We start from the raw sequence: 13,686 nt of genomic DNA, 5'->3' as shown, positions 1-13,686 counted from the left end.
TACAGTGGATGGCAGTGCTGGCAAAAAATAATTCCTAAAACAATTTCTTCCACTTATGCTGAGAAAAAGAAAAATCTGCTTCATTTCAAATTCACAGAACATCTAAACGTGCTAAAAACATTCACTTTGATATTCTTAGCTTCTATAAGACATATTTCCATTTTATACTAGTGGATTTTAATGCCATAGTTGTTAAATCTAAAACAAACTGGCCTTCCAGAAAGCAAACCAAGTGTCGAACTAACATGATATTCCTTCAAAAAGTCAGCAAATTTACAGGATGAAATGGCCAGTCCAGATTGTGTCACCTGCACCAGCAAGAACGCAACACTATAATCAAGCTCTGGTTTGTTTTATTTAAACAGTTATTTGAACATAATTGCTCTGAAACCATATGCATCGTTAAAATGATTCCAGATAGCATCCTTTCTCCTGATTCCAAGGTAACTTTCTGGCTTTAATTATAAGTCAATTAATATTAAGTAATTTGACTGATTAATTTTAATTAAACCTGTTGAAAATTGATTTTTTCCTTTAGCAAGTAAAGATGATGCTCTAGTGCGATCATCAGGAAAAGGAGGATGGGGGGGGCGGACGGGGTGTGGGGGGGGAAGCAGAAGAACCAGCACTCAGCACCCAGGCGAGAAAGAAGATGTCTGAAGAAATTTAAAAAAAAAAAACCAGCCAAGCATCCATCCCCCGGCAGGCGGGCAGGGAGCCGGGGCTGCGGGAGGCAGCGGGGCTGCGGAGCGCCCGCGGAGCTGCGGCCCCGGGGCGGCGGGGGAGGAAAAGTTCGCCGGGGCGGAGGCGTGCGTGACTGTGAGCGTGTGTATGTCTCTGTGTGTGTGTGTGTGTGCGTGGAAATGTCCCCGCAAACACCCCCGCAGCCGCGCATCCCCGCGGGCGCCGCTCGCAGCCGCCGCAGCCCCGAGCGCATCGCCCCGGCCGCGGACACGCACGCACGGCTCGGGAACCGGCCCTGCCGGGCTCAGCCCCGCGGCCGCCCTGCCCTACCCTGCCCTGCCCTTCTCCCGGGGCCCCGCTCCAGCCCGGCGCTGCCTCTGCCCTCCATCCCGGCCGCCCTGCTGCATCCCTGCCTCCCTGCTCTCCATCCCGGCGCGGGCTCGCCCCGCACGCCGGGAGCATCAAAGTATTTACCAGTTCGCGGCCGCTTTCCCGCAATCGCAGCTGAAGCTGTAATCCGCTGGATTCGCCTCCTCCGGCTCTCCCAGCCGCGGGGAGCGGGAGGGCTCCCGATAGTGCTCCGGACACTTCCCAATTATATCGATTTTTATATATTTTTCTGCCCTTTCCCAGGATCGGGGCGCGGGGAGGGGGGGCTGGAAATCCCCATCCGGAATCCAGCCTCATCCGTGCCGAGCCACCTCCATGTAAATCCGACCATCAGGCAGGCAATGGAAATGATCAAACGCTACTTCTCTCCGTCTGCAGGCAGATAATCCCACTAATCCAATAGATCTCCCCCGATCCGAAATTGCCCTCCAGACGAATCCCTTTCGCTCGGTGTCCGGCGGGGCGATCGCGGAGCCGCGGCGGCGCCCCGAGGGGCGCGGAGGGGTGTGCGGACAGGGTGTTAATCTTTTTTTTCGGCTCCTGGATGCACGGCTCGCTCAAACCGCCGAGATCCCTGCTTTTTTTTTTTTTTTTTTTTTTTTTTTCCCTATTACACGTTTCCACTCCAAATTGCTGCTGGATGAAAAATGGTACAAAGATACCCCCAGCGGCGGCGCGGCGAACAGCGCGGGCAACCCCGGCCCCGCACCGCCCCGCACCGCACCGCCCCGGGCGGACCGGCCTCCGGGGGAGCCCCCGCACCGCCCCGCACCGCCCCGGCCCCCGGGGAGCCCCCGCACCGCCCCGGCCCCGCAGCGGGGCTGGCGCGACCCTCCGGCGGCCGCACGGAGCGCACGCAGCCCTGCCAGCGCCGGGGCACAAAGGGATGCCCGAGCGGGATGGAGATGCTGCGCACACCTGCGGGCGGGTGGGCTGCTGCCTCTGGCTTAATTATACCCCAATTGTGTCATTTGTGTGTGGTTTGTATAGAGAGATGAGGATTGTGCTTAAATATTTCACACGGGTGTAATTCAGGATGAAGCCATGGTCTGTCTTACTTGGATCATCACTGCCTGTGCCTAAGATAGAAGTGACTCTTTTTGTTTCTCCTTGCTATTTCTTGAAATCTTTTACTTATTTTTAATTTCTTTCTTTCTATTTCTAATTGAGAAAAAAAGTATCCCCCAACCCCAGCCCTCAATGCTTTCTAGGATCAGGGCAGAGAATGGAAGTTGACAACTCAGGGGATGTGGGGAGAAAGTAAGGCCAGATCAGAAGGGAAGAATAGTCCTTTGAATGCTGATAGGTCTATTCATTTTTTAAGAGCAGCCACAATCACACATTAAAACATCCTGAGTGAAGCCTCTTGCAGAGAGCTCATTAACATCTCCCGTTATTTTAGGAGAGACTTCCCTTCACATTGTGTTTAAAATCTGTATTTTGCACTGCTAACATCCACCTCAGTTTAAAATATTGACACTGACCAAGCACAGCAAACCCACATGTTTCCAAGCCTACAGCCCCAGGCAAGGTCTGGAGGTGCCCGAAAATTTGATAAGTTTTTACACCCTCACCTGAGAGCACATCCCAGTGGAGGGAAGGTCAGTCCCAGCCACACTGGGCTATTTATGTCTCTCAGTCCCACTGAGAATCTGGAACTAAATGCCCTTGGCAGGAGTGACAGGACACAGCAGTTTATTCTGTGACATTCCCGTGTACATGAATAACCATGTCTTGGGCATGTTTTTTGCCTGTCTCAAGAACTATTATAGTCCATGGTTAATTAGGAAAGTCCAGAATCCTTCAGTACACTGAAATTTAACTCTTTTGCTGTCACCAAAAGCACACAGCTCTCAGGTACAGGAGGGAAAGGCAGAACATACTCTGCTGACAGGGCAATCCCATGAATGTTATGTTAGTCTCAAGGGAATACTACATAAAAAAAAAAAAAAGTTTTGAAACTACAAAGAAAATTTGTATATGAAAATCAATCACTTGCTACCAGCCACAGATCAACCAACAGCCTAAAAACTATCACCAAAGAGGCAATACCAGGTGAGATATTCTGCCATTCTTCATCCACACAAAACCCTGGAGTAACTTTATCTTTGAGTTGTTCTTTATACTGAAAAGCATGGAATAAAGGTGAAATAAAATAACAGCACTCTCCTTGTCACTAGATAAGCCAGTAGAATCCAAGTGTGCAAAGTTTTATTCCCCCCCTTCAAGGAGGATGTGTCTGTCTTCCCTGGGTTCCCTGAGCCACCATATCTCCTTGGGGTGCTCTATCATTTAAGCAGATTATCCCCTACTATCTGTGGGGGAAATCTACCCATTTATCTCCTTACCATGCCTTTTGTGGGCAGCAGGAGCTGACAATTTACACCCAACTTGCAACAATCCCACCTTTGGCCACCAAGTCTCCATCTGGTCCTGACCCATCTTCACTTGTGCAAAAATGGCACCAAACTGTTGAGCAATCTGTTGGCCTGTCCCCAAGATTGGGGTCCCTTTCCAGAACCTTTCCACTGCCTTTCACTCTGATTCCCTGCCCTGTGCTCCAAACAATTCTCCCTCCTTCTTCCCTCCAGGGGCCTCAATAGCTCTTGTCTCATCCAAAATACTGCTGGGGAAAGAGGAATGCTGCCTTGTGGAAGGCAACAAGGTTTGTCTCCAGCTCCAGAAAATTGTACAGGTCCAGGAACGGATATTTGTCTGGGAAAACAAAGTATAGGGCTAATCCCTTTATACAGAAATATGGCAGCAATAGCTGAGCCTATGTAAATTGTGATAATAGATTATATTCTAATATAGTAGAATAATATATGACATTCATGTATTACCAGTGCAGTGTCTGATGCTGATTCAGTTTACAGCTAGGATGCCCTTGCCTGTAAGAACTAAGTGCTTGCACACACATTTATTTTCCTATATATATATATATATAAATATTTATATAAGGTTGGGACTATATAAGCTTTAAGGTGCTTTCCAACTCAAACCATTCTATGATATACACACATTTATGTCTACATAAAAATGTGTAAAGAGTGTTTGGATTCATTGGAAACAAGGGGAGAAGTGCCCATAATTGATTAGAACTTTGTTAAATATGCTTTAATACCCTGCATGTCAAAAAAATGACACTTTCATTGCAATCTAGAGAACAGAAAACTGGTTTAAAGACTGGCGTTATTTAATATTTAGTTCTACTGAGTCTTGATAGGGCTGTGTTATCTGCATTTATTAAAAAAAGGAAAAGAAAGATAAATTTCCATGACTGAAAATCCATGGAAATTTCAAAGGCCAGCATCCTGCAATATTCTAAAATTCTCCTCTGCTCCATTCTCTCTGTTTTAAGAACATTAAACCCTTCATACAACCCTCATGTAAGCAACTAACTTCCAAAAAGAGCAAAACGTACAATCAAAAGCTAAAAAGAAGAAAGAAGCTCCCAACTAGCAATCCAAGCCAAAATGCACATTGACATAAAATATGCACCTGAAGCTTTGAATATAGACAAGTTTTTTGATGCCACAGAAGTTTCATGAGCTACTGAAATATATAGCTTAAGACAGTCATGTTTTTCTTCCAAATATAAATTTTATCAGACTGTGCTTCTCAAAAAAAAAAATTAACCTTCCTAATAGGTAGAACAGGTGGAACTGTTTACATATACAGAATACTAAATATTCATTAATTTGTTTGTCTCAAGATAGCTCATTAAGCTCTCTTGCAACAACTTTGTTAAATATTTTCTTTGATTTCATGAAACTTAAGATTGCTCATCTCCTTGCATTTATATTCTTCAGATTGCCTGGATTGCCAGATCTTTAATGAAATTATAATGCCTGCCCATGAGCTGCTGTAGTTAGCTGGAACTGCTGAGTTATTGCCATTCATTTGTTTTAACCTTGCCAAGAAGAGCCACTTTAAGAGCCATCCCTCCTCACAGAGCATCTTCACAGAGACACAGGGCCCTGCCAGCCCTTCAGGTGCTCCAAATACAGTTATCATTTGCTTTCTTCACTTTTGTTCTTTAACACTAAAACAAATACATCTTTAAAAATGCAATTCTTTGTCGCATGGCAAAGGACTCACTTGAGACTCTCACTTGAGACTTGTGAAACTTGAGTTTCACATGTCAAAAGTCAAGAAAATTAGCAGCACTGGAAGGTTTCAAACACCCATTCAGGCTGAACTTCTCAAAAGTAATTTTCTATAAAGTACTGCATTTCCAAACCACAGAGCTCTAAGACATGGGAAGAGGAAGCCAACAGGACCCAAGGATGACACAAACCCTCTTCCTACAGACTCACCCCTGTCCAAGTGTTGGCTGGGTGCTCAGATTAGCACAATCCACCCATGGTTATTCTGAGATTCAGAATTTCAGGTTCTTTTGGGTGCTGTTAAAAGACAGATATTGATTAAAAAAAAAAGGCATTGCCAGTGTTCTTACTGGAACTTAATCAGTAGATTACAACACATTACAACACTGTGCTTGCCAGGGAATTCTGAATTAATTATAAAATCCATTTCCTTGTTTATGTGGCTGGGAATACATTTAGTCCAGAGGAGTTTTATGACTTTGTTCCTTCCCAAAATTTCTGTTATTATTTGAAGCCATAATCCAGAAGTACCTTGGTTTGCAGTGACCCAATAGAGGAAACCATGGGGCTAGACTTTGTTTTTTAAATTATGGAAAGCATTTTCACAAAAATTTTTCTGTTCATACTGTGTGAAAACCAACCAATTTCTAGTTTTTCTAATTAAATTAGTTTAAACCTAACGTTGAGCACATACTGTATTCTGCTTCCAACGTGCTGGGTTTGAAAGCACACAGGGACATTCCCTGAAGGAGCTGCTGCTCTGAGTCACTATTACATGCAGTTTATATTCATTTAGACCCAGCAAGCAAATTACAGAGAACTATGGGCCAGCTTCATCTCTCATGTGATGAAACAGAAGTTAGAGGAACCTCATCAGAGAGTTTTTGCTCCTAATACTTAAACTCAGTAGAAAAAAAAAAAAAAAAAAAAAAAGAACATGTGGCCTGGATTGTTAGCATTTGCTCAAGTATAAACAGTAAATTGTTTTCCACATGCTTTTGCTTGGCATACCTATTCCTTTTTCACCAGTCACTTTCCATAAGCAAGGAAAGCTTGAACTTCTGTGAATTAAGGCTTGCTGGAACCTTGACACTCCCAGTACTGACAGAGCATTTTAGGTCCTTATTTAAATCAGTCAGTAATAAGATGACTGTGAAATACATCATGATTTTACTACCAGCTTCTCCTGGCATCTGTTTAACTCCAGTTACTATTGCACCAATAACTTGGTGACCAATATAATTAGCCAGCCTGTCATTATGGCTACTGGCCAAAAGAGCCAAAGATGTTTCTTAAATTTTCTTTTCAGATGCACCAAATAACATGAGCCATTAATTAAAACTCAGGCAGTCGCAGTTAATTTCTGACGACTGAAAAAGATGCAATTTGAAAACACTCCTCAAGAGCAGTAAATCACTTCCAATCTGCTTTGTGTGAGCTGCATTTGGAAGAGGCTGGGGTGTGCTGAGGTTTGGGTGCTGGGCTGGGAGTAGGGGCAGAGGCTGGAGACCTTCATCAAACTCTTTTGTCTCTCCTGCCTTTAACTCTGCCTAATCCATTTTGATTTTATTTTTTTTTATCACCAGGGCAGAAATGTAACGATTCCCAAGCTGGGGAGGAGAGAGGTAAAGAGGGAGCCTCTGCCAGCCCCAGCTGCTTGGCACTGACCCACACAGCTGCCTGCAGGTGCAGCAGCAAGTCTGTGCTCCTGCAGGGAATTGAGAGACCTCTGAAAGAGGCTAGGCACCCCAGAGGGCTGTGTGGGACTGACTGGTTTTGTGGAGGAGTCAATACGAGGAGTGCTTATGAAATTCTGCCAAAATAAGCAATAGGAAATAATGAACAGACAGAAAAACACTTCATAAATGACACATTCCTGTATTTTGCATGCATTAATCAGCATCAGTGGTGATGGGAAGTCCAGGAGATAATATCAATATGAAAATACCATTGTACAAACGTTGTAACATATTCATCTGCTTATCTTAGCAAGTCTTAAAGCTTGTCATGTCTGGCAACCCGAGTCACTGCACAATGACAAACGACACAAAATTGACATGCACGGGCAAGAGCACACAGGCAAAGCAGAGAGAACAGAAATTGCCAAGGATCTCCAAAGCAAAGACACCTGAAGAGCTCCTGAACTGAAGGACCCAGAGAAGCATCATCTCTAACTGGCAATGACAGGGGCAATAATCCTTCTGAAAATACAACTACTTTTAAGAAAATAAACTGAAGGCAGATCAGAGCTTGTGATTTTTGAAAATCTCACTGTAGTGTGAGCTGTTCTTTATTGCCCAATAATATTCCTGTAAAACCTAGCAGTCCAAACAACTTAGTAGCAACCACAAAATTCTTCATTATAGCTGGTGCATGCTAGGTCATGATCCTTTGTGTCTCTTGCTGCACACAGACACAAGATAGCACCAGATCTACATGGTGAGGCACTCTGGAAATCTGGACACACAACAGCACCCCTGCTCTAAACAAAACATCTGCAGATACCTCTGTCTGCTATGGCAGGAGCAATACAACCTCAGGAAGCCTTAGCTGGCATTCAGGTAGGCAGACAAGGAAGAAAAAGGAGAATTATTTTTTTTAAAAGAGTGAAAGAAACAGCATTAGAGAAACTGCAGCAGCCTAGAAGCTCATTATTTAATTGATGTCATAACCCAGGGGAGTGTATGATCCTCTCTACACCATGGTCATGCCACACAGTGCTCTCTGCATGGACTTTGAAACTGCAGCTGGTTTTTATAACAAGATCAGCTACAACATTCTGAAAGTTAAATCTATACAAATACTTCGTAATACTTAACTGTGGCTGAAGTGAATCCCACACCCAGAAAGACATGACTTTGAATTTTAATTTTCAAATTTCTAGGTCTTGATTGCAGAATACTACTTTTTCTCCCCCCACATCTGGCATTTGCAGAACTTAATGAACAATGCCTCTAGCATTCAGAATTAGCAGCATACAGCTTAGTCTTCTTCTGTGTGCCAAACTTTGGCATTGCCTTGCTGTAGAAAGTGAGCACAGGGGTTCTCAAAAACTAGTTTCTTAGGCAAGATGAAAGAATTTATTAATTTTCTATTTCTCAGATCTTTTACTTCCTTTCCTATTCCAGACAACTAGAGCACCCAAATTTCCTATTTCTACTAACAAATACACTATAACATTTTTGATGGCAAATGCTATTGTTCCAGATGAAAGATTTGTTCTTATAGCTGAGAAAAAGTTCCTGCAGCCCCCTCTGACGTGTGTGCATCAGCCAGTAGAGGGTGCAGGAATTGTGGCTGCATTCCCCACACAGCCACTGCTGCTGCTGCAGCTTCTTTCTAAGGTGGGCAAATAAAATAAAGCACCTAACAGTGTGTTATGGGTCAATTCAATGTTAAATGATGTCTACAGATTAAAAGGCATCTGTTTTTCTCAGCTTTTTGTTTTCTCTGTTCACAGCTGTTCCCAGTGTTTACAGTGATGCTGGATTTGTGCTGCACATGTGAAATTCAGACTGCCAGAGAGACTTGCAAGCTCACATTGCAAACCTAAGAGATGTCTGGATAATATTTTCATGGTCACAGGATTAAAACAAAGGAGCATTTCCCCCTTCCACAGGCACCTGAGGGTTACACACTGGGTGATGTGAATATTGGGCAATCACAGCTCCACTTTTCAGCCCAGTTTCCATAAATCCATATTTTGCAGTAAGGCTGGCACAGATGTGAGTCAGGCAATACCTGTAGGAGCCCATGAACCTGCCACAGTCCAGTGTTTCACATCTGCAATTCCACTGCAATGCCTGCTCTACCCAACTGTCCTGGAGTCTGCTAAGGCCAGAGGAAAACTCTGGGATTTAGAGGGGTTTAGGCCATGAGAACCTAAGCCCAGTGCTTCAAGTAGCCTAAAACTCTGTTGGAGTCAGCTCAGCACCAGCAGAATAACTGAAAACACAACACTGAAGTTGGCAACTCTGAATCATAGAGGTGAGCAACTATCAAGGAATGATCACAGTGTAATAATCACAAGATACAGAGCATGAAAAGATTTTTGACAAGTGAAAATGAACACATTTGCACCACATAGAGCTAAAATTTGAGTCTAAAATGAAGGATATACTTTTCTTTTTGAGGAAGAATTTGTTGATCTAAAGAACAAAACAAAAATTCTTCTTTTCAGCATGTGCTACATAACTGACAACATCTTTCAGCATTGTCTGGGGTTTGATTGCAGGTTATCTTTCAAAGATTAGACAAGATAAATCACCTTGCATTAGCACACCTATCTGACAAAATGACATCTCGGAGTGGCTTGATAAAATATGATGGTAAATTTTACAGGTCAATAATCTCTGCCTGGTATGAGCAAAATCAGGATTGTCCACTCCTTTCCTACAGAGCTATCAGCAAAGGAAACAACCAGCAACATCTCAAATGAAATGCCTCAAATCTCAGTACAGTCCCTGCAGCCATCCAGTTCATCAAAGTAAGAAACAAGCTGAGGAGAGTTCATGTTCAATGATGCTCTGAGGGAAAATGACTGCCTGGCATCAGCACTGGAAGTAGGATGGGGCTGACTGATGATTTCGGATTGGTTTTTTGAAAATATGGGGTAAATTGAGTAATTTGAACCAATCATGGAATATATTGTGCAACACAACATTCTTCTACCCTGCAGTCTCCCTTCTGGGAAATTTGGAATGGTGGGGAGTACATTTATCAAGAAAATAATGACCCCAAACAGACTCCTTGAAGCCTAAGGTGGTTTTTTCATAAGAGGACTCAAGGGAACTAATTAGGAGGAAATAGCTCCTCAATGTCCTGAGTGAACTCCCACTGAGAAAATAAACAATTTACTGATTCATGCAACTCCAGACATCCAAAGATAGTCATCTTTATGACATGTCTTTTGCAAATATAGAACACAGAATGGCATGCAGAGGCAGTGTTTGATAATGAAAGGTGTATCTATTTAGGGATAGGCACTTGCCATCATTATCTGGAGTTTTATGTTTGAATTTTCAATTAAGATCTACTAAAGTGGTGCATAGTACTGCCTATAACTCAAAAATTAAGTTAAAAAGTTGAGGTTACTTTCTACCTATTTTTATAGCCTTTAACCAATTTCCTCACTGTGCTATGTTCCATTCATTCTTTGGAAAACAGGAAGTGCTGGAGTTTTAGGTGTGAAAAACTGTCAAGGAGCAAAAGTTCTAGAAACAACTTGGAAATCAATTTTGCAAATAGGGAATCTTTTGGGCCTTGTCCCCAGAAGAGAAGGCCAAGCATTTTGATCAAGAAAGGAATAAAGTCCTGAGAATGGAAAACAGCAGCAGCAGCAGCTCATGTATTCCACAAGTAAGGTGGAGTGTCAGAGGGAGGGCTGGCAAGAGCCAAGGACAGCACATTAATATTTAGACTGAGCATCAGCAGAAATGTCCTGTCAGTGTGATGTGTGGAATTATCCTAAGGGAAGTAACTGAAGCTTGTTCCTGACAACCATCACTTTTCAGCATTTCAGGCTGGCAGCTCTGTCTCTACACCAAACATTCTCATCAGTCCTTTCATTTTACCATAAACAAAAGAAAAATGTATATAGTTGATACCATCAGCAGTGGACATATAGGAAACAGGTTTGTGTTGTGAGAAGCTCAAAGGATGATTATCTCTTAGCTGTGGTTTGACTGTGCTTCCACAAGGTGGAATAGAAGCTTATGATAATTAGTGATTAAACATAACTGTGGCTAAAAATTCTCACATTTGTTAGGACAGTATCAATAAATTTTTAAAAAATCTGTATATATTTTTAATGCATTAAAGCAACAAAATTATTAAGCAGAACACTGATAAATCTTGTCCACATACTCTAGGCTGTATTAGGTGCCATCATGATATAATGATCTAGAAAGGATCATATGTGGCACAAGTCAGCACAAGATATTGCTACAATTAAATTAACCTGGGCACAATGTTCACCTGAGAGTGCTTTGATGGAGGGAAATAACAATGTGAAATGGAGAAATAATTATTTGTCTCACGTCCTCTTTGTGTTTGGGGTCCATGAATAAAATTTTGGGTGAAATTTATTTGAGGTCTACAAAATGTTGCTCATCAAATCAATGTTAGAATAAATAGTATCTGGCTTATAAAAGAATTTTGCTAGAAGGAGAATTTACAGAGCTCATTCTGACTAGATATCACCCAAAAGAAGATTTATGTATGATAAGGTTTATCTCATTGTATATTGGTGAAGTGTGATTGCATACAACTTCCAATTTCATCCTCCTTTCTGGGCAGTTCTCAGAAAAAGCCATCCAAAGCAGCAGTCATTTATCTTTGATTTAAGCACAATTTGATGTCTGCTTAATACACATACAAGTAATAATTCAAGACAGCACAAAATGTGCATTTGACAGGCTTCCAAAAGACACCAATGCATTTTAACATTTTTGCATTTCCAGGCATAAATTCATGGGTGGCTCTCACAGGAAATTACTTGAAAAATTCTGTGCACTAACTCATTCTCTACAGAGTATTCATTTGTTCAGTGTTTTTAGCAGTATGTTCTTCATGCTTTATTTCCTGTAATGCCTGTAGGATTGTGTTTTTCAGAGACCCTGTTACTATTTACCTGTACTACATCATCACCACTCAAAACAGCCAAAAAATGGGGATTTGCAGGATCTTCCCACTGCACAGATTGTCACAACAGTCTGCAGAAATTCTCCATAAAATAGGACTGACAAAACTATGTCCTAGAGAGCGATGGTTAAATAATAATATACATACATAATGTCATTGTTATATTGATTTATACAGATGTGACATTACCTACAATTTATGCAAAAGAAAAGAGACAGTTGATAAAAAGGGAAAACTAGTCATATAACTTATTCAATCAAGAAAAAATCTAAACCAGTGTTGAACAGCATGTATACATTATTCTCCATTTCACACCTGCCTTCTGAAACATCCCCACAGCAAGTGTTTTATAAATAAAAGAGCAAACTAGCTCCTAGATCAAACTTCCTGATATTCACAGGATGTTTGATCAAACTTGGCCAGAAAAAATATTTCTTTAAACAAATCTATCTAAATAAAAATCTTTTCCCTGAAACCTATCAGCTCATTATTAGTTGTTTAGGAAATTTTGCATCATTAAAAGTGAAGGGGAGGTTCAAGATTTTCATGAACTTGTTACTGAAGGAAGATTAAAACATATTTTAGCCTACTCTGGAAGTTTTGGTGGTACATATATTTACCAGCTGTAGGGTTAAAAAAATAGCACCAACCTGTACACAGACCTAGCTAAGTCTGTAATAAAATTTTTGAGTGCAAAAAAACCCCACAAAACCAATCAAAAGGCATTCTGACCAATCATTATTGCAATCAACATGTGTTTCTCAAATTGTTTTTTGACTTAAGTAAAACTGGGGTCAGAGGATACCTGGAGTTTTCTGGCTCCTAATGAAAGAAACAAATCTACTGAGACAAGATCAGATTTTGTATATTTGTTTTTCCTGTTGAAAATACGAATTGTGTTTCCAATGATTCATAGCCCAAACTTCTCCCCTTCAGCCCTGTAGTGATGAAACAACCAGACTGAAAATGGGCTCCTGCTCAGATTAAAGCCCAATGTCTTCAGTGATTCCTTAACCCATCTACAACACAGCTCTTTAAAGATGATCTTGCTTCAAAAGGACAGAAAATTAAAATATTAAGTGAATTATAATGCAAAATATAAAACCTTCCCCTCATCTAGATTTAATATTTGATTGCTCTATTGACATAATTGTATAAGGCAAAAAGGGATGAAGACAGAAGAATGATAAACTCGGAGGAGAAAATTACAAGCAGGATTTTTTCTGCACTCCTTTTTATGGAAAATGTAAATAATTTAGAACCTGTGTACCAAACTTGCACCTCATTTTCTACTCTAAGTTATTATGTGCACAAGATAGTTTTTTATGCTGTATCAATTTTTAAATAGACTAAATTCCACAGATTATGCAACACACCAAAAATAAGACACCAGCTTCATGAAAGCCAGTGGCCTTAATACAATATAAACATGCAGATAAAGTGAAACCCAGCAGCTACATAACACATTAAGATCAAATATACCAAAAGAATCAATTTGCATTGTTAGGATGCTATATGGCCACTGGCTTCATCAAGTGGAAGGGCCAAGCCCTCCTGTCCCTGACAAACCAGACAGACAAACCAAGACAGGAGAAAAAATCCCTTTCTTTTAGCTTTAATCCACCTGGGGAGGCAGCATGGATGGTGATAAAGCCATTAAAGGGTATATAAATACTTCAGGACAGCTTCCACTCAGAGCCCACAGGACTTTATTTTAATAGTTAAACAAGTATAAAACCCAGCTGATATTCTCCCTTGAAAGCTGCTGTGTGCCATTGACAGCTGAGATGATTTACAGGAGCCATCAGAAACTTCAGCCTGCTCCTCTCAATAGTTCATTTTTATTCAAGAAAACAAAGTA

At 41.5% G+C, this 13,686-nt stretch overlaps 1 protein-coding gene across 8 annotated transcripts in view; it reads right to left on the bottom strand.

The window, feature by feature from the left end:
- The window catches only part of NLGN1 (neuroligin 1), a 416,745-nt gene that overhangs the window by 302,875 nt on the left and 100,184 nt on the right, over positions 1-13,686 (bottom strand). For 4 of the 8 annotated variants that reach the window (XM_079315489.1, XM_079315490.1, XM_079315495.1 and 1 more), the window contains exon 1: positions 1,159-1,709. The exons of 2 other annotated variants lie outside the window; for them this stretch is intronic. The gene's annotated coding sequence lies outside the window, so the exon portion shown is untranslated. Of the gene's footprint in view, positions 1-1,158; positions 1,729-13,686 lie in introns of those variants that run through there. 2 more of the 8 variants (XM_079315494.1, XM_079315487.1) reach the window with 2 other exon arrangements.

The sequence above is a fragment of the Erithacus rubecula genome, assembly GCF_903797595.1.
Source record: "Erithacus rubecula genome assembly, chromosome: 11".
In the NCBI taxonomy this organism is placed as follows: domain Eukaryota; kingdom Metazoa; phylum Chordata; class Aves; order Passeriformes; family Muscicapidae; genus Erithacus; species Erithacus rubecula.
This window is presented reverse-complemented; position numbering and strand designations above follow the sequence as displayed.